Genomic DNA, 24151 nt, shown 5'->3' with positions numbered 1-24151 from the left:
GTCAAGTGCTTCATATCTATTACATATATTCCAACAGGACTACAAGGTAGGGCTTATCAGACATTGCAGATGAAGAACTTGTAGTTTTCTCAAGCTCACATAGCTGATAAGTGAAACAGCTGGGACTAGACCCCTGGTCCAAATTTTTCTAGAGCCCACACTTGTCCACTCCTCCAGCCCGAGGCAGACCTGTCTCTTCATTTTCTGTTATTCTCACTACTCCAAGATGTATCACGTACGATTAAAAAACAAGACACTCTATTCAAAGTACAAAAAGCAATTCTGATGAAGGGAAGTGAATATGAGAATGAAGCACAGTTTGGGGCTTGTCTGTGGGCTTCATTTGCTGAGGATCCCCTTGTCACTAACTAGCCCCAGGGATCTGTGATAGCTGACTCTGCTCACATACGGGCACAAGTCCTGTTCCCGCACTTCCATGCATTATAGCTTGTTTCCCCCAGGTCTTCCCCAGTGTGCCCTCTTGCCCAAATCGAACCTCATGCACTGACCAGCTCTTCACTGTGACCTCTGGAGCTGCATCCTGCTCCCTGTGACACAAGCAGTCCAGAGTCACCTGCCCTCCCTTGATTAGAGCATTCCAGCTCTCTGTACGTGAAGGTCCCATCCCTGCCAGTGGAACCACTGATTGTGAAGGCTAGATACCTGGTTACCACAGCCCCACTCCAAGCCCACAAGTCTCAAAGTCCATTTCAAATGAGCTGGTGATCACAGTCTTATTTCTTACAGAAGACTGGTTCTTGGTACCAGTCTGAAGGTACATGGGGAATTTTGTAAATGACCCAGATATTGTCGGTAGGATTCTGCAGGGATGTGTTATTTGAGACTGGCCACCGCTCCAGTATTCTTGCCTGGAGAATTCTATGGACAGAGGAGCCTCGTGGGCTACAGTCCATGGGGTCACAAAGAGTCAGACACCACTGACTAACACTAACACTGAATACATAATACCAATGAGCGAGCTTACAAAAGCCTTCCTTATAAGTTGAAGATGAGAAAAGACCATGGAAATCACTCTCTAGTGAACATCTACTGAGGCTGAACTCCTCAGAACCACAGTCCTTCTAGGAGAGGAAAATGATTTCTTGGCACACATGCTGCCTTTGAACGATAAAGATCAAAAGAATTCACCATCCTTCATACACCTCTTATCTCAGTTCATGCCCCAGAGAAAAATCCTAGTTTTCCTTTGCGCCTAATGTCACCTGTAAATGTGTTCTACACGTTCATTCCACTCCACTTGTACTTGGGAAGACTCGTGTGACTACACAGACACTGAAATATGACAGAAACAGTGTGTGTCACCCTCCAGGCCAAGGTATTTGAAAGCAAGTATGCCACCTCCATGCTTTCTGTTCCATTCAGCAGCAAGCATGGAGACTGCTCGTTGAGAAGTGGAAGCACTGATGGGGGCAGCCTGATCCCTGGGTTGTATGACAGTGGAGGCCCCTGTCTACCATCGGACTTCATATGTACAGGAATAAACTGTTGCTTTAAGCCATTGTGGGTCTACAGGTTTTGTCTGTTTTGTCAGTTACTTTATCCGATTAATGCATACCTACTATTTTGGTAGTTAGATGTATTTAAATATTATAATTACAAAGGTAATAAATAGTACATGTATTTTTCTTGCAAAATATTCTAACAATACAAATATATTACAGTCTCCCCCTTCCCTCAAAATCCAGCCCCCTCCTCAGAGGCAACCACAATTAACAACGTGAAAGTGAAAGTTGCTCAGTCATGTCTGACTCTTTGCGACCCCATGCAAGTGGATTCTTTACCAGCTAAGCCACAAGGGAAGCCCAACAACCTGATGTGTGTCACTTTAAAGCTAATCTGAGGCTTTCTCATGTGTAGATGCACTATAAAAATATATTGAGGATTTCCCTGGTGGTACAGTGGATGAGAGTCCACCTGCCAATGCAGGGGACATGGGTTCCATCCCAGGAATCTTCCAGGAAGATCCCACACGCTGCAGAGCAACTAAGCCCATGCACCACAACTACTTAGCCCATGCTCTAGAGCCTGTGACCTGCAACTACCGAGCCCATGCACCTGGAGTCTGTGCTCTGCAACAAGAGAAGCCACCACAGTGAGAAGCCTGAGCACCACAACTGGAGAGTAGCCCCCACTCACTGCAATGAGAGAAAGCCCACACACAGCAACAAAGACCCAGTGCAGCCAAAAATAAATAAATAAATAAATTTTAGGAATGTTTATTGAATTTAACATACATGATCAACAACGTACATATTGTTCTGCCTCTTGACCCTGTCACTTAACGAAATGAATGCAGGATATTTCGATGACAGCACACATAGATCCACCACACTCTTTTAACTACTCTCTAGGGTTATTTTTCGTTAAAAAAACAAATGTTTATTGAGATACAGTTGATGAAAAACTGCAATTTTAAAATGTACAATTGGATGAGGTTGGACATTTGCATACACCTGTGAGGGCTTCCCTGGTAGCTCAGCTGGTAAAGAATCCACCTGCAATGCAGGAGATCCGGTTCAATTCCTGAGGCAGGAAGATCCCCTGGAGAAGGGATAGGCTAACCACTCCAGTATTCTTGGGCCTCCCTGGTGGCAGAGATGGTAAAGAATCTGCCTGCAATGAGGGAATCCTGGGTTCGATCCCTGGATTGGGTAGATCTCCTGGAGGAGGGCTCGGCAACCCACTCCAGTATTCTTGCCTGGAGAATCCCCACGGACAGAGGAGCCTGGCGGGCTATAGTCTATGGGGTTGCAAAGAGTCGGACATGACTGAGCGACTAAGCACAGCACAGCACATACACCTGTGAAATCATCACCACAATCATTGTAACAGACATATCCATCACCTCCAAAAGTGTCCTCATGTCCCTTTGGTTTTTTCTTTCAGAGTGAAAACACCTGACATGAGATCTATGCTCTTTGAAACTTTTTCAGTATTGTTACCTATGGGCACTATGTTGTACAGCAGATCTCTAGAACTAATTCACTTTGCATATCTGAACCAGTATAGCAACTGAAAGAAAAAAAAAGTGTTAGTTGCTTAGTTATGTCTGACTTTTTGCGATGCCATGGACTATAGCCTGCCAGGTTCCTCTGTCCATGGGATTTCCCAGGCAAGAATACTGGAGTGGGTTGCCATTCCCTTCTCCGGGGGATCTTCCCAACCCAGGAATCAAATCCATGTCTCCTGCATTGCAGGCAGATTCTTTACTGTCTGAGCCACTAGGGAAGCTCATTGAGCAACTCCTCATTTCCCCCTCACCCCAGCCCCTGGTAACTACAGTTAATTCTCTGCTTCTATGAGTTTGATGATTTTAGGTACCTCCCTTAAGCAGAACCATGCAGTATTTGTCCTTCTGTGACTGGCTTATTTCACTTAGCATAATGTCCTTCAAGTCCATCATATTGTTGCAAATGGCAGGATTTCCTCTTTTTTTTTTTTTTAGATTTTTTTTTTGGATTTCCTCTTTTAAGACTGAATAATAGTCAATTGTGTATGTGAGTGTATGTATGTGTATGAATCACATTTTCTTTCTTCATTTACCTTTGATGGACATTGGGATTGTTTCCATATCTTTGCTGAATAGTGCTATAAGGAACATGAATGCAGACATCTTTTCAAGATCCTGATTTCCATTCTTTTGAATACATATCTAGAAATGAGATTGCTGGATTATATGGTAGTTCTACATTTAACTTTTTAAAGAAACTTTCATACTGTTTTCTATAGTGGCTGCACCATTTTACATGTCCACCAACAGCATACAGGGCTTCCCTGATGGCTCAGCAGGTAAAGAATCCTCTTGCAATGCAGGAGACATAGGAGATGTGGGTTCGATCCCTGGGTGGGGAAAGATACCCTGAAGGAGGAAATGGCAACCTACTCCAGTATTCTTGCCTGGGAAACCCCATGAACAGAGGAATCTAGTGGGCTATAGTCCATGGGGTCCCAAGAGTTGGACATGACTACGCAAGCACGCAGTGCAGAAACAATACACAAAAGTTCAATTTCTCAACATCCTAGCTAACACTTAATTATCCTTTTAAAAAATTATAACCATCCTAACTGGTGTGAAGTATTATCTCATTGTGGCTTTGACTTTCATTTTCTTGATAATTAGTGATACTGAACATCTTTTTTTTTTTTGATGTCAAAAAGTGGTATTTTTACTTTTATTTTTTATCTGCCTTTTTTTAAATTAGTTTATTTATCTATTTTTTTAACTTTGAAATATTGTATTTGTTTTGCCATACATTGACATGAATCCACCATGGGTGTACATGTGTTCCCCTTCCAGAACCCCCCTCCCACCTCCCTCCCCATCCCATCCCTCCAGGTCATCCCGGTGCACCAGCCCCGAGCGCCCTGTATCATGCATCGAACCTGGACTGGCGATTCGTTTCACATATGATAATTTACATGCTTCAATGCCATTCTCCCATATCATCCCGCCCTCGCCCTCTCCCATAGAGTCCATAATACTGTTCTATTTATCTGTGTCTCTTGAACATCGTTTCATACCTTTTGGCCATTTGAAGGGAAGATCATCAGGAAGAATATGATAGGAGCAATCAAGGTGTTGCAAGTCTTCATTATGCACAGATGTTAATCACACATCATGGGAACTCCAGTCATCATGTTCCAATCTTCACTCCAAGAAAAAGACAGGTAAGGATTATCTTACTTCTGTTTGTGTGATAATAAACTATTCTCCTCTTGATGGACATTAAAAACTGTTTGAGATTTGTTGCTATGAGTAATAGGACTGAAATCAGTATCTTTGAACATGAAATCTTAGACAGATATGCATACTTTCTCTCAAGAAAGACATAGTAACATGCAAACTTGATTAAACTGGGCAGAGTGTGAAGACTTAAAATTGTTACAAATATTGCTGAACTTCTGTTCCAAAAATGCCATACCAATTTATAGTCTCTCAGATTCATGTGTGTGAATGCTTTACATTCTCATAGGCATTTTATTTCATCAGTCTTTTAAATTTTGGCCAAATTTTGGGATGAAAGATACTGTCTCATTGTTATTTTAGTTCCTTATTTTCAAAAAGATTGAGTATAAAATTGAACTCTGACCCATATGGAGCTGGACTTCGGCATTAATGTCTTGAATGCCAGGATTCTCCTAGGCGTATTTCACATTCTGAAATATCAACACGATATGCTGCTGCTGCTGCTAAGTCACTTCAGTCGTGTCCGACTCTGTGCGACCGCATAGACGGCAGCCCACCAGGCTCCACCGTCCCTGGGATTCTCCAGGCAAGAACACTGGAGTGGGTTGGCATTTCCTTCTCCAATGCATGAAAGGGAAAAGTGAAGGTGAAGTCGCTCAGTCGAGTCCGACTCTTAGCGACCCCATGGACTGCAGCCCACCAGGCTCCTCCGTCCGTGGGGTTTTCCAGGCAAGAGTACTGGAGTGGGGTGCCATTGCCTTCTCCGAGTGAAGATGTGAGATCAGAGCAGTTGCCAGAGGTCATGAGAGGCCACATGAAAAACCTCACCCAGAGAGCCCATGGCAGGCTGGCAGGCAGCATTCTGGATTTAGAGTTTAGCAGAAGGGAGAGAAGGGACTATGAGGGGAAAAGGTGGAAAATCTGGGCAGAGGGTTCAAGATCACGTCTGTTAATAAGCTTGGGAAATCTCTGAATTACCACCAGCAGCTGGAAGTTGAGAAGTCTATGGGCATATCTACTGGATGAAAGGCGTAGAGAGGCATGCCAAATATCTCACGTACCTTTGAATTCTCTGTGCCTACCATCAGGCAGAGTATAGGGAGCCTTTCTGTGTCACCCAGTGATTCTAGATGCTGGGAGAGCTACCTCTCTTGGTTATTCTGGTGGTTCGCTGCATCCTTGCTAGTATTCCTGGCTGGGAGCTGTGCTCCTGGCTGCTGGAGACTGGTATTTTCACCCTGTGTACAGGCCCTCCTCCACTGAATTTGGGGCAGTATGAGTGGGAAGGCTTGGGAAGTGGTGACAGTTGAGACAGAATGCAAATACCAGTAAGTAGTGGAAGGGGACCTAAAACTGCAGAGAAGAAGAAACTGGCGGGAGATGTCCCGAGGCTAACTACCTCAATGACTGCATATAAAGAGCTGAGTGTGGATATGTCTGGAAAAAATAATCTAGATGACATCTCCAGCTTCAGACTGTCCCACATGGCTCCTGAATTCTTTTTTTTTTTCCAATTCTTTTCAGTTCTATTTCTTCTCAATAACTGTGTAAAATAGTTATACCTATTTCTTGATTTAACAACCGTGATGGGGTGATTTAAATGTTCAGAACAGATTTTAATTTTATACATAAAAATTTCATTCAAATGAATTTTTATATATAAAAATTCTTTTATACATAAAAATTTTATACATAAAAATTTCATTGAAGTGAATTGGATTCATTCAAATCCTAATACACCAAATATGGGCAAAAATCATGAACAATAAACAGTAAACATAAATGCAAATGAATGATAAACATAGGAATATGTTAAACATGAAAAAATAATGTTATTTTTTTCACCTATCAAAGCAAAATTAGAAACCTAATTGTAACTACATTATGTATATTGTCACCCTGCTTATTTAACTTATATGCAGAGTACATCATGAGAAACGCTGGGCTGGAAGAAACACAAGCTGGAATCAAGATTGCCAGGAGAGATATCAATAACCTCAGATATGCAGATGACATCACACTTATGGCAGAAAGTGAAGAAGAATTAAAGAGCCTCTTGATGAAAGTGAAAGAGGAGAGTGAAAAAGTTGGCTTAAAGCTCAACGTTCAGAAAACTAAGATCATGGCATCTGGTCCCATCACTTCATGGGAAATAGATGGGGAAACAGTGGAAACAGTGTCAGACTTTATTTTGGGGGGCTCCAAAATCACTGCTGATGGTGATTGCAGCCATGAAATTAAAAGACGCTTACTCCCTGGAAGGAAGGTTATGACCAACCTAGATAGCATATTTAAAAGCAGAGACATTACTTTGCCAACAAAGGTCCGTCTAGTCAAGGCTATGGTTTTTCCAGTGGTCATGTATGGATGTGAGAGTTGGACGATGAAGAAAGCTGAGCGCCAAAGAATTGATGCTTTGGAACTGTGGTGTTGGAGAAGACTCTTGAGAGTCCCTTGGACTGCAGGGAGATCCAACCAGTCCATCCTAAAGGAGATCAGTCCTGGGTGTTCATTGGAAGGACTGATGTTGAAGCTGAAACTCCAATACTTTGGCCACCTCATGCGAAGAGTTGACTCACTTGAAAAGACCCTAATGCTGCGAAGGATTGGGGGCAGGAGGAGAAGGGGACGACAGAGGATGAGATGGCTGGATGGCATCACTAACTCGATGGACATGGGTTTGGGTAAACTCTGGGAGTTGGTGATGGACAGGGAGGCCTGGCGTGCTGCAATTCATGGGGTCGCAAAGAGTCGTACACGACTGAGCGACTGAACTGAACTGAACTGAACTACATTATAGTATTCCCGTGTATCCAAATAACTGTTTTTTGGTGGGTTTTTTTTTTTTTTTTGTATCTTTGGCTAGTTTTGATATCCAGGTGATGGTGGCCTCACAGGATAAGTTTGGGAGTGTTCCTTCCTCTGCAATTTTTTGGAATAGTTTCAGAAGGATAGGTGTTAACATTTCCCTAAATGTTTGATAGAATTTGCCTGGGAAGCCATCTGCATGTGAACTATTGTCTGTTAGAATTTTTTAAATCACAGTTTCAATGTTAGTATTTATGATTGGTCTGTTCATATTTCCTGCTTCTTTCTTGGGCGAGTGTACTTTTCTAAGAAATTGTCTATTTCTTCCAGGTTTTCCATTTTATTGGCATACAGTTGCTTATAGGAGTCTCGTATGTTCCTTTGTATTTCTGTGATTTCCGTTTTAATTTCTCCTTTTTCACTTCTAATTTTATTAATTTGAGTCCTCTCCCTTGTTTGTTCTTCATGAGTCTGGCTGAAAGTTATCAATTTTGTTTATATCTTAGAAGAATCAGCTTTTAGGTTCATTGTTTTCTTCATCCTATATCATTTATTTCTGCCCTGATCTTTATGATTCCTTTCTTCTACTAACTTTAGATTTCGTTTGTTCTTCTCTAGTTGTTTTAGGTATAAGGTTAGGCTGTTTGAGATTTTTATTGTTTCCTGAGGTAAGATTGTATTGCTATAAACTCCCCTCTTAGAGCTTCTGTGTTCCATAGGTTTTGGATCTGTGTTTTCATTTTAATTTGTCTCTAGGTAATTTCTGATTTCCTCTTTGATTTCTTCAGTGATCTATGGGTTACTTAGCAAAATATTGTTTAGCCTCCATATGCTCGTGTTTTTTTTTAGCTTTTTTCCTTGTAGTTGATTTCTAATCTCGTAGCATTCTGGTTGGAATATATAGGCATATATACATACACACACATATACATTCTTATATAGTCATACTCATACTACACAAAAAAGCTGAAGCTCCAATACTTTGACCACCTGGTGCAAAGAGCTGACTCATTGAAATAGAGCCTGATGCTAGGAAAGACTGAGGGCAAGAGGAGAAGGGGATGGCAGAGGATGAGATGGTTAGATGGTATCACTGACTCGATGGACATGAGTTTGAGCAAACTCTGGGAGATAGGGAAGGACTGGGAAGTCTAGCGTGCTGCAGTCTATGGGGTGGTAAAGAGTTGTACGTGACTTAGTGACTGAACAACAATAACAACACTTATACTAACAAATACACACAATTGGTAGTTGTTTCTGTGTGAGTACCCATGCAGTGACTTAACCCAGAAGGTGACTTTGTTTGTATAGTTCCTTTTGCTCAATTATAAAATGAATGCCCATTACAAAGGCAAATACACTGAAAAAAGTCAATAAAGAATAAAGGGACCACATCCTTGTGATCTTCTGAAAAGCTTCTGAATACATGGAGCTGGTTTTTTACCTTACGTTGAAGGAAGTAGAAGCTACCAAGCACTTCTATGGCCTTGTCAGCAAACTGGATGTCACTAATGTTGGGAGTCTGAATGGTGGCAGGAGCTGCCCAAGAGAGTCTTCTGATGACTCTCCTTGGTACACTTTCATGAAAGGTAACTGCCCTACTAAGGAGGAGATCAAGGAATTCTTGAATATAATGGGGGTGAGACAGAGAAAACACTTCATCATTAAGAGCCCAGAAAGCCTATCACTCAAGATTTATGCAGGAAAAGTAACTGGAGTGCCAGCAGGTGCCAACAGTGATCCTCCATAGTATGAATTCCTATGGGGTCCAAGAGGCCATGTAGAAACCAGCAAGATGAACATCCTGGAGGTTTGGGCAAGGTCACTTACACTATCCACAGTTCCCTCCCACACCAATATGAGGAAGCTTGTAGAAATGAGGAAAAGAGAACCTGACCAAGTTGTAGTGAGAGTAAGCACTACTGACACTGACAGCACATGTTCCAGGGTCATGTCCAGTTTCTTCTCCTACCCACAATGAGCCTGTGCTGGTTTCTTTAATTTGTGGTTGAAGAGAGCAGTAAATGTTCCAACTAATGGAGAATTGGTACTGGGCTAGAGGAAGCAACGTTTATCATTTTGTCTTCCTGTTTTATGTGGTACCTTGTAGATTTCCCTTCCTTCCTTCCTTCTTCCTTCTTTTTTTAAAAATAAATTTTTCATTCTTTCTTAATTTCTTTTCTTCTTTCTAAATAATTCCTAAATGTGTCTTGCCAGGAGCCAGCACACGAGATCCCACCCATGACAAGGTCATGAGGAGAAGACCTGACAAGCAAGGCAACTCAGGCCTCAGGGATTTCGGTAAGCTGCCTCGGTGCTCACCTGAAAGATGATATCTTTCTGATGCTTGCTATAATAGACTGCTCCCTAATTTCTGTGACTTAGGCAGCAGGTCTTCCCTGATCCTTTCCTAACCAGGTCAGTTTAAAACTCTAATCGACATGCCCCCCGAACAGCAGCGCTCTATAAGATTATCCATAAAAGAGAGTATTTTAATCTAAACTCCTCTTGTTAACATCTTAGTTTGCTTGATAAATGTGCCTGTGCCTTTAGAGCTAATGTGCATGACTGCTCCTCAACAATAAACAGCATTGAGAGCCTGTATGCACAAAAGGTCCCAATGGGCACAGAACCCTTCGAGGGGAAAAAAGCCTATTGGAAAACATAAGAAGTATTACTCTATAAAACTGTTCTTCGGTATATATTCACTTGCTATGTTTTTGCTATTAACGTCCTGAGCCTATATAATAAAGGTATAATAGTTAGAGACTTATATAAATAAAGGTTTAGCCTTAATACAAAAAAAATAAAATAATAAGACAGTTGTTAATTTAGCTGGTGATTTTTGTTAAAGAACTGACTTTTGTGCTACATTGTTTCAGCTTGCTGTACCATGACCTTATGGGACGCATTCTTTTCTGTTAAGCTCAAGGCAAAAGATAGATTACAAAAAACAGGTTTCACTTTAAACCTTTGAGTTAATGAATCCTTTCTTTGTCATAATCCACTGTGCCTGTATTCTTTAAAAAACAAGTAGTTTGGCTAATCAACCCTTATCACTAAAGAGTCATAAAGATGTTAGCAGGCCTCCAGGCCAGAAGATAATGTAAACAACTTAAGACCTTTGTAAATAAGATATATACAAAAATATCCTGGGTTTGATAAGGGTCAAAAACTGCCCACCCGTTAAGCTGATTTGGCATGACTCTGCAACTCAAGATATAAAAGCTCCCTTTGAAAAATAAAGCTCAGACGCAGACGCTGATTCACACCTGCCTAGTCTCGCTGTGTCTTCTCTTCTCTTCACCGACGCCGTCCATCCTGAGGGAGCCCCTGGACCAGCTGGAGCAGGACTCCGGCAGTGTCTTTTAACAGAAGATTTAAATAGCTTCAGAATATAAGCTGATTAATCAAATCTTTGGTTACATACTTAACTCTGTGTATCAGGTTTAAGAGCATAGGAGCTATGTATTTTGGAAAACAAATTGGGAAATTCTTATCTTATTTTGTGGTATAAGGCAGAATATTATGTGACTGAGTAGCTAATTTCTTTGGAAATATAAAAGAACTCAGTAGTAAAACTGTTGGGCTTAAGAAATAGGTAATGTGAAAGATGGTAGACTCATGGCCTTCCTAATACTTTCAGTCCATCATTTTGTGAAATTAAAAGATCTGTACATGAATTACTTAATCAGAGAAAGTAGGAGAAATTAAAACAAATTAGATAGCACTTCATTGGCTCATTTATTCTCTAAATATTAACTGACCACGTGCTCTGTGGAAGACACCTTGATATTCTTGGGGATGTTACCGATTGTGTGTCTAGGAGCAGTTAGAAGTTAAAATGTATCACGCTGGCACAATTTAAAAGGAGTAAAGGGATGGGAGCCCAAGTAAGAGCAGTTAGGTATAAAAGCCCTGAGGCAAATCAATTTGGACATTTGGGAAACTGCAGCTTTTCAGCGTAAAGTAAGTTTTAAGCTTAGCTATATGGTGGATGAGGTAAGGCTATGGGGGACCCTCAGATGGTATGTCTCAAAGTTGAGAGACTAAAGCCTAAAGTATAAAATGGCCCTTAGCAGTTACTCTTGAATCCTAGATAAATTAGAAAGAAACTCTCCACTGGGAGAGACAAGGTAGGTGTTACTAGTCCCAGTGCATTTGATCACAGTTTCAGTTCAGTCGCTCAGTCGTGTCCGACTCTTTGCGACCCCGTGAATCACAGCACGCCAGGCCTCCCTGTCCATCACCAACTCCCGGAGTTTACTCAAACTCACGTCCATCGAGTCGGTGATGCCATCCAGCCATCTCATCCTCTGTCATCCTCTTCTCCTCCTGCCCCCAATCCTTCCCAGCATCAGGGTCTTTTCCAATGAGTCAGCTCGTCGCATGAGGTGACAAAAGTATTGGAGTTTCAGCTTCAACATCAGTCCTTCCAATGAATACCCAGGACTGATCTCCTTTAGGATGGACTGGCTGGATCTCCTTGCAGTCCAAGGGACTCTCAAGAGTCTTCTCCAACACCACAGTTGAAAAGCATCAATTCTTCGGTGCTGAGCTTTCCACAGTCCAACTCTCACATCCATACATGACTTCTGGAAAAACCATAGCCTTGACTAGACGGACCTTTGTTGACAAAGTAATGTCTCTGCTTTTTAATATGATTGGTCATAACTTTCCTTCCAAGGATTAAGCGTCTTTTAATTTCATGGCTGCAATCACCATATGCAGTGATTTTGGAGCCCCCCAAAATAAAGTCTGACACCGTTTCCACTGTTTCCCCGTCTATTTCCCATGAAGTGATGGGACCAGATGCCATGATCTTAGTTTTCTGAATGTTGAGCTTGAAGCCAACTTTTTCACTCTCCTCTCTCACTTTCATCAAGAGGCCTTTTAGTTCCTCTTCACTTTCTGCCATAAGGGTGGTGTCATCTGCATTTCTGAGGTTATTGGTATTTCTCCCGGCAATCTTGATTCCAGCTTGTGCTTCCTCCAGCCCAGTGTCTCTCATGATGTCCTCTGCCTATAAGTTAAGGAAGCAGGGTGACAACATACAGCCTTGACAGACTCCTTTTCCTATTTGGAACCAGTCTGTTGTTCCATATCCAGTTCTAACTGTTGCTTCCTGACCTGCATACAGGTTTCTCAAGAGGCAGGTCAGGTGGTCTGGTATTCCCATCTCTTTCAGAATTTTCCACAGTTTATTGTGATCACAGTTTACAAAGTAGCTATTTTACATTCTCAACCACAAACTCATGCTATCTTCCATAAAAAGGAAGGATGACTCAGAGGGTAGAAAGGAGAACTCACAAGACCGAGGTGATAACCAGAGTTTTTCCTAGGCTTTAAAATCAAATCAAGGAACTGAAACATTTGTCCATTGCTGTTGCCCAGTGACTCTTATACTTCCCATTTGCTTGTTTCTAAACAAGAATGTCTATAGATTCTTACTGCTATCTCTCCATTGTATATTGGATTTGTTAGAACAGATGTCTTGTCTCTTTATCTTATATATCCACAAATGGAGATTTATTTTGCCCAACTGGTATGCTTAATGAACTCTCACCCAAGAGTCTCATTATCTGCAGTTGGACCTGGCTTAGATGATGAGACTTGGATTTTAGGTCAATTGTGTAATGAGGCAAAACTTTGGGGGATCTTGGGAGAGGGTGAATGAATTTTGTATAAGGTAGGGGCAGGAAATATTGAAGCCTGGAGAGTAAACTGTGGCAGGCAGAACCTCATGGGGCCCCCATGATCACCAGTTCCTGGTGATCATGCCTTTGTATATTGGTTTTAGGTGGGGCCTCTGACTTGCTTCTAATTAATATATTATGAAAAAGGTGATGAGATGTCACCCCTATGATGGCATTACATTATATGTGTTACAGAAATAATTAGAAAAACAAACCATCCTGCTGATTCAAAAATTCCTCTCCACATATTATGCATAAAATAAAAAAAAGTAGATTATTAAGGAAAGATCTTTCTTGAAAAAATTATTACCAAGGTACAAAGGGAATTTTGAAACAGGGGGAGGGGAACTATTGCAAAAGAGAAAAGCTGTAACCATAAGATCTCCAAGAATCTCAAGTATTAGGCAAAAAGGGCTTTTCTTTTCTAAATGGGAGTAAACAACACTAGAAAGAACTGGGTGTGGGGAAAGGGGATGAAGTGGGTAGCGTGACCGGATATTGAATCAGAGAATGTTTTACCCTGAGGCCTGCCTATTCTCAAGACAGGTTGTCTGCTAGCTCTGGTGAGAGGAGGCCAAAATTCAGAGCCTGGAAGAAAAAGAGAAGCTTAACCCAAGTTTAGCTAACAAGCATTTTGTTTCAACTGATCACTTGTGAAACAAAAAGTGGTTTTTCTGAGTATCTGTATCTGACCTTGTCATAGGTAAACAAAGGAACATCTATGAGTCTTATTTAAATTATATGGGGAAGAACGGTTCTTTCAGGTAAGCTATTTCCTGAAACACAAAGCAGGAGGACCTTTTAACCTTCACTGTTTTCCAGAATCACAGGGCTCAGGTAAAATATTATCATATAGGAAAGAAAATAATTTTAAAATTAAATAAGCATAAATTGGGATATGATGTGCATCACAAGCAAGCAACTAAAGAAATAGCAAAGTCAACAAGAAATCTCACCCTTTTATATAGCCCAGCAGATACAACCCATTTCATTCACGTTCTCGAGATAAAAGATAGCTAGACCTCAAGAAAGAGGACTTGATATCACTGTTGGTGCTTTGCTAAGTCTCTTCCGTCACGTCTGACTCAAACCTAGATTTTTTTTAATATGCTAGACAGCATATTAAAAAGCAGAGACATCACTTTGCCGACAAAAGTCAGTATAGTCAAAGCTATGGTTTTTCCAGTAGTCATGTATGGATGTGAGAGTTGAACCAAGGAAGGCTGAGTGCTGAAGAATTGATGCTTTCAAATTGGGGTGCTGCAGAAGACTCTTGAGAGTCCCTTGGACTCCAAGGAGATGAAACCAGTCAGTTCTAAAGGAAATCAGTTCTGAATATTCACTGGAAGAACTGATGCTGAAGCTGAAGCTCCAATACTTTGGCTGACTCATTGTAAAAGACCCGGATGCAGGGAAAGATTGAAGGCAAAAGAAGAGAACGGCAGAGGATGAGATAGTTGGATGGCATCACCAACTTAATGGACATGAGTTTGCGCAAACGCTGGGAGATAGTGAAGGACAGGGAAGCCTGGTGTGCTGCAGTCCATAGGGTCACAAAGAGTCGGACATGACCTAGCGACTGAACAACAATCACCATGTGTCAGACAATTCTTCCTAAATGCATGTGGTAAGTGGGGTGGTACACTGTGTTAGCCTTTATCCAAAGGAAAACATTCATGGGTGGAAAAATTGGCAAGAATATTGAAAAGAGAATGGTTTTCTATTTACAAGTTTTCTAAAGTAAATGCTCTAAAAAGAGAAAGTCTCATTCCTTTTGGGGAGCACCAAAATAATTAATTACTTTTTATTTTTTTATTTATATTTTTCCTTCCAGTACCCTCCCTTTGTTGCTACAAAATAGTAACACTACCGTTTTAAATTTTATTTCCACTGCCATTTTTACCTTTCACTGGGCAAATTAAAACCATCTAAATAACCAATAAATCTATGGTAAATTACAAAAGCAATGAAAATATAAAAATAAAGTAGGATGGATTGAAAAATTCAGCACATTATTTGCCTAGAGGGGAAAACCTTTAAATATGTCACACTAAAGGAGAATGGTTAAAGCAAATTCTTGGTTAGCAACGTACAAAAGTTCTCCATCATACATTAATTTTAAAAACTGTTGTGATACTTTATTGCTCAAGCTTCCAAATGATTAACTATTTGAGTAGTTGAGTAGTGCTTTGTAAAACAGTACCCATTCTAAGCCTAAGCTTAACTCCAGAGTCTCATCATCTAAAATTTTAATTAGGAGTTTCTCTTGCAAGGGCCAATAAATCTCTGAGTTTCCCTTAATAACATAAGTAAAATAATATTTATATTATCACTTAGAACTCTTAAATAAGTGCTCCATCTCACCACATAGTTCTTCCCAGATATGAAACACAAAGACATTTGGCCATAATCTAGTAACAAGATTTTATTACCAGGCACCTGTTGAAAGGTAGAATTTGAATTTCCAGTGTTTAATGGGTTGTTGTTGTTCAGGTGCTAAGTCGTGTCCAGTTATTTTTGACCCCACGGACTGCATGCAGCACACCAGGCTTCCCTGTCCTTCACTATCTCCCAGAGTTTGCTCAAACTCGTGACCGGTGATGCCATCTGACCATCTCATCCTATGTCATTCTCTTCTTATTTTGCCTTCAATCTTTCCCAGCATCAGGGTCTTTCCCAATGAGTCGGCTCTTCCCATCAGGTGGCCAAAGTATCGGGGCTTCAGCTTCAGCCTCAGTCCTTCCAATGAATATTCAGGACTGATTTCCTTTAGGATTGACTGGTTTGATCTCCTTGCAATCCAAGGGACTCTCAGGAGTCTTATCCAACACCACAGTTCAAAAGCATCAATTCTTCGGCGCTCAGCCTTCTTTATGGTCCACCTCTCACATCCATACATGACTGCTGGAAAAACCATAGCTTTGACTAGACAGACCTTTGTTGACAAAGTGATGTTTCTGCTTTTTAGTACACTGTCTAGATTTATCATAACTTTCCTTCAAAGGAGCAAGTTATTTTAATTTCATGGCTGCAGTCAACATCTGAAGTGATTTTGGAGCCCACAAAAATAAAGTCTGTCACTGCTTCCATTGTTTCCCCAACTATTTGCCATGAAGTGATGGGACCGGATGCCGTGATCTTAGTTTTCTGAATGCTGAGGTTTGAGCCAACTTTTCCCACTCCCCTCTTCACCTTCATGAATAATCTGTTTGGTTTTCTTTGCTTTCTGCCATTAGATTGGCATCATCTACATGTCTGAGGTTGTTGATATTTCTCTCAGCAATCTTGATTCCAGCTTATTATTCATCCAGCACAACATTTTGCATGATACACTCTGCATAAGTTAAGTAAGCAGGGTTACAATATAGAGCCTTGATATACTCCTTTCCCGGTTTTGAACCAGTCTGTCTGGTTCTAACTGTTGCTTCTTGACCCACATACAGGTTTCTCAGGAAGTAGGTAAAGTGGTCCGGTATTTCCATGTCTTTAAGAATTTTCCACGGTTTGTTGTGATCCGCACAGTCAAAGGCTTTAGCGTAGTCAATGAAGCAGAAATAGGTATGTTTCTGGAATTTCCTTGCTTTCTCTATGATCCAACGGATGTTGGCAACTTGATCTCTGGTTCCTCTGCCTTTTCTAAATCTAGCTTGTACATCTGGAAGTTCTTGGTTCATGTACTGCTGAAGTTTTGCTGAAGGGATTTTGAACATTCCTTTACTAGCATGTGAAATGAATGCAATTGTAAGGTAGTTTGAACATTCTTTAGCATTGCCTTTCTTTGGGACTGGAATGAAAACTGACCTTTTCCAGTCCCATGGCCATGATGAGTTTTCCAAATTAGCTGACATATTGAGTGCAGCAGTCTAACACCATCATCTTTTGGGATTTTAAAAATAGCTCAGCTGGAATTCCATCACCTGCACTTGCTTTGTTCCTAGTAATGCTTCCTAATGCCCACGTGATCCCTCTCTCCAGGATGTCTGACTTTAGGTGAGTGACCACATCATCGTGGTTATCCAAGTCATTAAGATCTTTTTAGTATGGTTCTTCTGTGTATTCTTGCCAACTCTTCTTAATCTCTTCTGCTTCTATTAGATCCTTGCCCTTTCTGTCCTTTCTTGTGCTCATCTTTCCATGAAATATTCCCTTGGGATCTCTAATTTTCTTGAAGAGATCTCTATAAGTCTTTTCCATTCTATTGTTTTCCTCTATTTTTTTCTTTTGCATTATTCACTTAGGAAGGCTTTCTTATCTCTCTTTGCTGTTCTCTGGCACTCTGCATTCAGTTGGGTATATCTTTCCCTTTTTTCCTTTTCCTTTTGCTTCTCTTCTTTTCTCAGCTATTTTTAAAGCCTCCTCAGAGAACCATTTTGCCTCCTTGCATTTTTTTTTCTTGGGGATGGTTTTGATCACTGCCTCCTGTATAATGTTACACACCTCGGTCCATATTTCTTCAGGCACTCTGTCTACCAGATCTAAACCCTTGAATCTATTGGTCACCTCCACTGTATAACTGACTTCCCTCATGGCTCAGCCCATAAGGAGTCTGCCTGCAATGCAGGAGGCCTGGGTTTGATACCTGGGTTGGGAAGATCACCTGCAGAAGGAAATGGCAACCCATTTTAATATTCTTGCCTCGAAAATCCCATGGACAGAGGAGCCTGGCGGGCTACAGTTCTGGGGTCGCAAAGAGTCAGAGATGACTGAGCAACTTCACTTCACTGTATAATTACAAGGGATATGATTTAAGTCATACCTGAATGGCTTAGTAGTTTCCTCTACTTTCTTCAATTTAAGCCCTGAATTTTGCAATAAGAAGCTCATGATCTGAGCCACAGTCAGCTCCAGGTCTTGTTTTTGCTGACTGTGTAGAGCTTCTCCATCTTTGGCTGCAAAGAATATAATCAATCTAACTTTAGTATTGACCATCTAATGATGTCTATGTGTAGTCATCTCTTGTGTTGTTGGATGAGGGTGTTTGCTATGACCAGTGTGTTCTCTTGGCAAAACTCTGTTAGGCTTTGTCCTGCTTCATTTTGTACTCCATGCCCAACTTGCCTGTTACTCTAGGTATCTCTTGACTTCCTATTTCTGCATCCCAGTCCCCTATGATGAAAAGGACATCCTTTTTTTTTTTTTTTTTTTTGCTATTAGTTCTAGAAGGTATTGTCCATCTTCATAGAACCCTGTGACTTAGTTGTTGGGGCACAGACTTGGATTACTGTGATGTTGAATGGTTGGCCTTAGAAATGAACCAAGATCATTCTTTTGTTTTGGAGATTATACCCAAGTATTGCATTTCAGACTCTTTTGTTGAGTATGAGGGCTATTACATTTCTTCTAAGGGATTCTTGCCCACATTAGTAGATATAATGGTCATCTGAATTAAATTCACCCATTCCAGTCCATTTTAGTTCACTGATTTCTAAAATATCGGTGCTCACTCTTGCCATCTCCTGCTTGACTATGTCTAGTTTACCTTGATTCATGGACCTAATACTTCACGTTCCTATGCAGTATTGTTCTTTATTCCATTGGACTTTACTTTCACCACCAAACACATCCACAGCGGAGCACGGTTTCAGCCTTGCCCATCCTCGTCATTCTTTCTGGAGCTATTTCTCTACTCTTCCCCAATAACATATTGGACACCTATGAACCATGGGGCTCATATTCCGATGTCATATCTTTTTGCCTTTTCATATTATTGAGAAATAGCAATAACCTCAGATATGCAGATGATACCACCCTTATGGCAGAAAGCAAAGAAGAACAAATGAGCCTCTTGATGAAAGTGAAAGAGAAGAGTGAAAAAGTTGGCTTAAAGCTCAACATTCAGAAAACTAAGATCATGGCATCTGGTCCCATCCCTTCATGGCAAATAGGTAGGGAAACAGTGACAGACTTTATTTTGGGGGGGGGGCTCCAAAATCACTGCTGATGGTGAATGCAGCCATGAAATCAAAAGATTTAGAAAGGCACAGGAACCAGAGGTCAAACTGCCAACATCTGTTGAATCATAGAGAAAGCAAGGGGATTACAGGAAAACATCTGTTTATGCTTCATTGACCATGCTAAAGCCTTTGACTGTGTGGATCACAACAAACTGTGGAAAATTCTTAAAGAGATGGGAATACCAGACTATCTTACCTGCCTCCTGAGAAATCTGTATGCAGGTCAAGAAGCAACAGTTAGAAATTTACATGGAAAAATGGACTGGTTCAAAATTGGGAAAGGAGTACCTCAAGGCTGTATATTGTCACCTTGCTTATTTAATGTATATGCAGAGTACATCATACGAAATGTCAGGGTGGATGAAGCACAAGATGGAATCAAGATTGCCGGGAGAAATATCAACAGTCTCAGATATTCAGATGATACCACTCTAAAGGCAGAAAGTGAAGAGCAACTAAAGAGCCTCCTGATGAAGGTGAAGAGGAGAGCAAAAAGGCTGGCTTAAAAGTCAACATTCAAAAGACCAAGATTATGGCATCTGGTCCCATCACTTCATGGCAAACATAGGGAGGAAAGTGGAAACAGTAACAGATTTTATTTTCTTGGTCTCCCAAATCACTGGGGACAGTGACTGCAGCCATGAAATTAAAAGATGCTTGCTCCTTGGAAGAAAAGCTACGATAAACCTAGACAGCTCATTAAAAAGCAAAGACTTCACTTTGCCAGCAAGGTCTGTATAGTTAAAGCTATGGTTTTTCCTGCAGTATGTATGGATATGAGACGTGGACCATAAAGAAGGCTGAGCACTGAAGAATTTATCCTTTTGAACTGTAGTGTTGGAGAAGACTCTTGAGAGTCCCTTGGACTGCAAGGAGATCAAACCAGTCAATTCTAAAGGAAATCAGTCTTGAATATACATTGGAAGGACTGATGCTGAAGCTGAAGCTCCAATCCTTTGGCCACCTGATGTGAAGAGCTGACTCGCTGGAAAAGACCCTTATGTTGGGAAACACTGAGGGCAGGAGGAGAAGGGGGACAACAGAGGATGAGATGGTTGGATGGCATCACTGACTCAATGGACATGAGTTTGAGCAAAGCCTGGGAGGTAGTGAAGGGCAGGAAGCCTGGCGTGCTGCAGTCCATGGGGTTGCAAAGAGTTGGACATGACTTGGCAACTGAGCAACTACAACAACATATGATAAGATGCCAACAATAACATCTGACCCAATGGGAGAAAGCAATGTGTCATCAGAAAAAAGCTGTTGGAAAACCTGAATAAGCATATGCAGAAGAATGAGGTTCATGCCCTATGTTATACTGGTGAAAAAAAGGAACTGAAAATAGTGTAAAAACTTAAATTTAAAATCTGAAACTGTAAAACTCCTAGAAGAAAACTAGGAAAAGCTCCTTGACATTGGTCTTGGCAGTGATTTCCTGGATATGACAGCAAAAGCACAAGCAACAAAAGCAAAAATAAGTGAGTCTGCTATGTTTGAAGGGCAAATTTTATAGCTCTATCAGCAAAGTTCTTACTACCTTTAGAAACTTCGTCCTTCTGCCCTGAGTTCTACCCTGAATTACTGCTATCCGAGTAGACAGTTGTAAAGCCTCTAACAAACTAGCTATCACTTTTCCAAAAGAAAATTTTTTTTTTTTCTCATCAAAGTAAAAATTCCCCATTTCTCCAAATTTACACTGTGGCATGGCAGAACCAACCTGGAGGAGGGCATGGCAACACACTCCAGTATTCTTGCCTGGAAAATCCCATGGACAGAGGAGCCTAGTGGGCTACAGTCCATGGATTCAAAAAGAGTCAGACACAACTGAGCAACTGAACACACACATGGCAGAACCAAATATTTATTAGTAGTATATGTATCCATTTTAAGTCTAGGACCAAGAATTGCAGCTCTAGGAACTATTAACTTATTTGCTTCTGCAGACCTAACTCCGGACAAAACATCCAAGATTTCATGTCACTGCTGCAGAGGAAGCCTTACATGACCCAGCAGTAAACATTATCAGATTTGCATTTTAAACAGAAATATCAAATAAATTATGCCAGGTTTCAAAATTTAGACTCCGAAGCTTAGTGGGAGAGAGAAGCTGTAGCCAATTTCAATTATTCGAAAGCCTCTTCAGACTCTAGGGACAAACCCCAGAGGATCTAGAGAACAACCATGTAGTTGTTCTGCCAGAAGTTACGACTGTCCTATAAAAAACTAGAATCTCCTGTCCCCAGTATCCTACTAGTTCCCAAATCATCTAAGATATTTTTCTGTAGTTGGAGATTTTATCTGCAAAATTGGCTGGCTCCTCACTCATAACACTTTGCCACTTTCCTCTGACAACAGATGCCCTAACTGTTTTCCCTCAGTTTGTCAATATTGCACTTTGCCTAAGGAGGCCTTATGGCCCTGTGAAGAGAGGAATTTTAACAAAGTGTCATCTCTGCATTGGTCTTTAGTTTCTGAGTGGGCCAGCAAATCCATAAAGGGAAAAGTGAGAATTCAAGAGTGCTAAGGATTGGGCTTTGGGCGACAACTGAACCTTGAAGAATAGGGAGAAGAAAAGTCAGCAAACCAGACAGACAAGGAGCAGCTGGAGAGATAGGATAAAATCCCAAAGAGAGCAGCTCACGGAAACCAAGAGAGGAGAGAAGTTCAAGAAAGAGAAAGCAGCCAACTGTGGAGAGACATACCCAGAAATAAAGGAGACTGCGACCTGGATGTGCTGTTTGGTAAATCCCCACTGAACTAAAAAAGTGTTTTGTAAGGCAAGAGTCCTCTTCAAGGGATTGGAGAGAAAATGAGAGGAAGAAAAATAAGTTGGCACTAAAAGTAGAGTACAGTTTAAAAGAGTTTGACATAAAAAAGAAAGAAAGGAGGCTTCCCTGGTGGTTCAGAGGTTAAGAATCTGCCTTGCAGGGCTCCCACATGGCTCAGTGGTAAAGAATCTGCCTGCCAGTGCAGGAGACACAGGTTGGATCCCTGGTACAGGAAGTTCCCACATGCCATGGAGCAGATAATCTCGTGTGCCACAACTATTGAGCTTGTGCTCGAAATCCTAGGAAGCACAACTGCTGAGCCCACGAGCTGCAACTATTGAAGTGCAAACACCCTAGAGCCCGTGCTCACAGCAAGAGAAGCCACTGCAATGAGAAGCCCATGCAGTACAACTAGAGAGTAGCCCCCACTCACCACAACCAGAGAAAGCTCACACGTAGCAACAAAGACCCCGCACAGTCAAAAATTAATAAAAATAAATATTTTTTTAAAAGAAAGCAAGGGTGGGATTGCTCTGATGGTCCTACGGCTAAGACTCTGTACTCTCACTACACGGGACTTGGGTTCAATCCCTGGTCAGGGAGCTAAGATCCCACATGCCACAACAAAGACCCAGTACAGCCAAATAAAGAAATAAAATATTAAAAAAGAAATAATTAACAATTAACACTAAAAAGAGAAAGCAAGGGTAATCGAGACTTAGTTAATTGTCATGTACAAATCTTTTTTTTTTTTTTTTGACAAATCAAAAATTATTTGTCAGCCACAGTAATCAAACCACCATGGTATTGGTACAAAAACAGACATATAGATCAAAGGGAACAGAATAGAGACCCCAAAATAAACTCACGCTCCTACTGTCAATTAATCCATGACAAAAGAGGCAAAACTATACGATGGATAAGACAGTCTCTTCAGCAAGTGGTGCTGGGAAAACTGGATGCTACACATAAAAGAGTGAAATTAGCTCATTTCTTCACACCATACACAAAAATAAACTCAAAATGGTTTAAAAACTTAAATGTAAAACAAGACACTGTTCAACTCCTAGAAAAAACATAGGTGAGACATTCTGTGACATAAATCATAGTAACATTTTCTTAGATCAATAACCCAAGGCAAAAGATATACCAATCGAAGCAAAAGTAAACAAATGGGACCTAATCAAACTGAAAAGCTTATTATGCACAGCAAAGGAAACCATCAACAAAACTAAAAGAAAACCTACTGAATAGGAGAAAATATTTTCAAAGGATGCAACTGACAAGGGGTTTATATCGCAACTATAGAGAATTGCCTGGCAGTACAGCGGTTATCATTCCTCACTCACTGCTGAGGCGCGAGTTCTTTTTTTTTTTTAATTTTTATTTTATATTGTAGTATAGTTGATTAACAATTTTGTGATGGTTTCAGGTGAACAGCTGAAGGGCCTGAGCCATACATACACATGTGTACATTCGCCCCCAAATTGCCCTCCCATCCAGGCTGCCACATAACATTCAGCAGCATCCACTCTTTTTTAAGATTCTTTCCCCAATACAGAGTTCTGAGTTCCTTTGGTACACAGTAGGTCCTTATTAGTTATCTATTTTATATATATTAGAGTGTGTATGTCAACCTAAATCTCCCGAGAAAGACGATTTTTAACCTACACATTAACAGACAAACAAAAAACACTGGATGCTGAAACAACACACCCAGCAACCCAAGCCAAAAGAGAAGCAAAAGCAAACTGGCCAACACAATCCCTGGTCCCGTTCTCAGTCCATAGACTCTTGCTTTCTTTCTTAAGATCACCTGTTACCTATACATCAGATCCATGATAATAATAATAATAAAACTAACCTTTATTTCTCGCTATCCACAGGGCCATTTAGGGCTGCCCAGGTAGCTCAGCGGTAAAGAAGCTGCCTGCCAGTGCTGGAGACAGAACAGACACGGGTCCCATCCCCGGGCCGGAAAGATCCCCTGAGGTAGGAAATGGCAACCCACTGCAGTATTCTTGCCTGGAAAATTCCGTGCTCCGAGAAGCCTGGCGGGGTACAGTCCATGCACTCGCCAAGAGTCCCCTAACCCTAACCCTAACCCTAGGACACGACTCAGCGACTGAGCACACAGGCATAGGCGAACTCACTGCGGGGCAAAGGAGGTCCAGAGTCTGTTTCTTAGAAAGGCGGGGGCTGGCGGTGGCGGCCTTG

At 41.1% G+C, this 24151-nt stretch overlaps 1 protein-coding gene and 1 non-coding gene across 2 annotated transcripts in view; both read right to left on the bottom strand.

The window, feature by feature from the left end:
- Positions 1-23928, bottom strand: part of LOC145536209 (uncharacterized) — a 122431-nt gene extending 98503 nt beyond the window's left edge. The window contains exons 1-2 of the mRNA XM_081565061.1: positions 23799-23928; positions 4543-4672 (exon numbers count right to left, since the gene is read on the bottom strand). The gene's annotated coding sequence lies outside the window, so the exon portion shown is untranslated. The remainder of the gene's footprint in view (positions 1-4542; positions 4673-23798) is intronic.
- Positions 4578-4711, bottom strand: LOC145537279 (U8 small nucleolar RNA). Its single transcript, XR_014076303.1, has one exon. It is a non-coding gene; the product is annotated as a U8 small nucleolar RNA (small nucleolar RNA).
- Positions 23929-24151: the final 223 nt, after the last annotated feature.

Source organism: Giraffa tippelskirchi, chromosome X (genome assembly GCF_054371585.1).
Source record: "Giraffa tippelskirchi isolate mGirTip1 chromosome X, T2T-mGirTip1v1.2.pri, whole genome shotgun sequence".
Lineage (NCBI taxonomy): Eukaryota > Metazoa > Chordata > Mammalia > Artiodactyla > Giraffidae > Giraffa > Giraffa tippelskirchi.
Note: the sequence above shows the minus strand (reverse complement) of the source record. Positions and strands in the feature narration are given on the sequence as shown.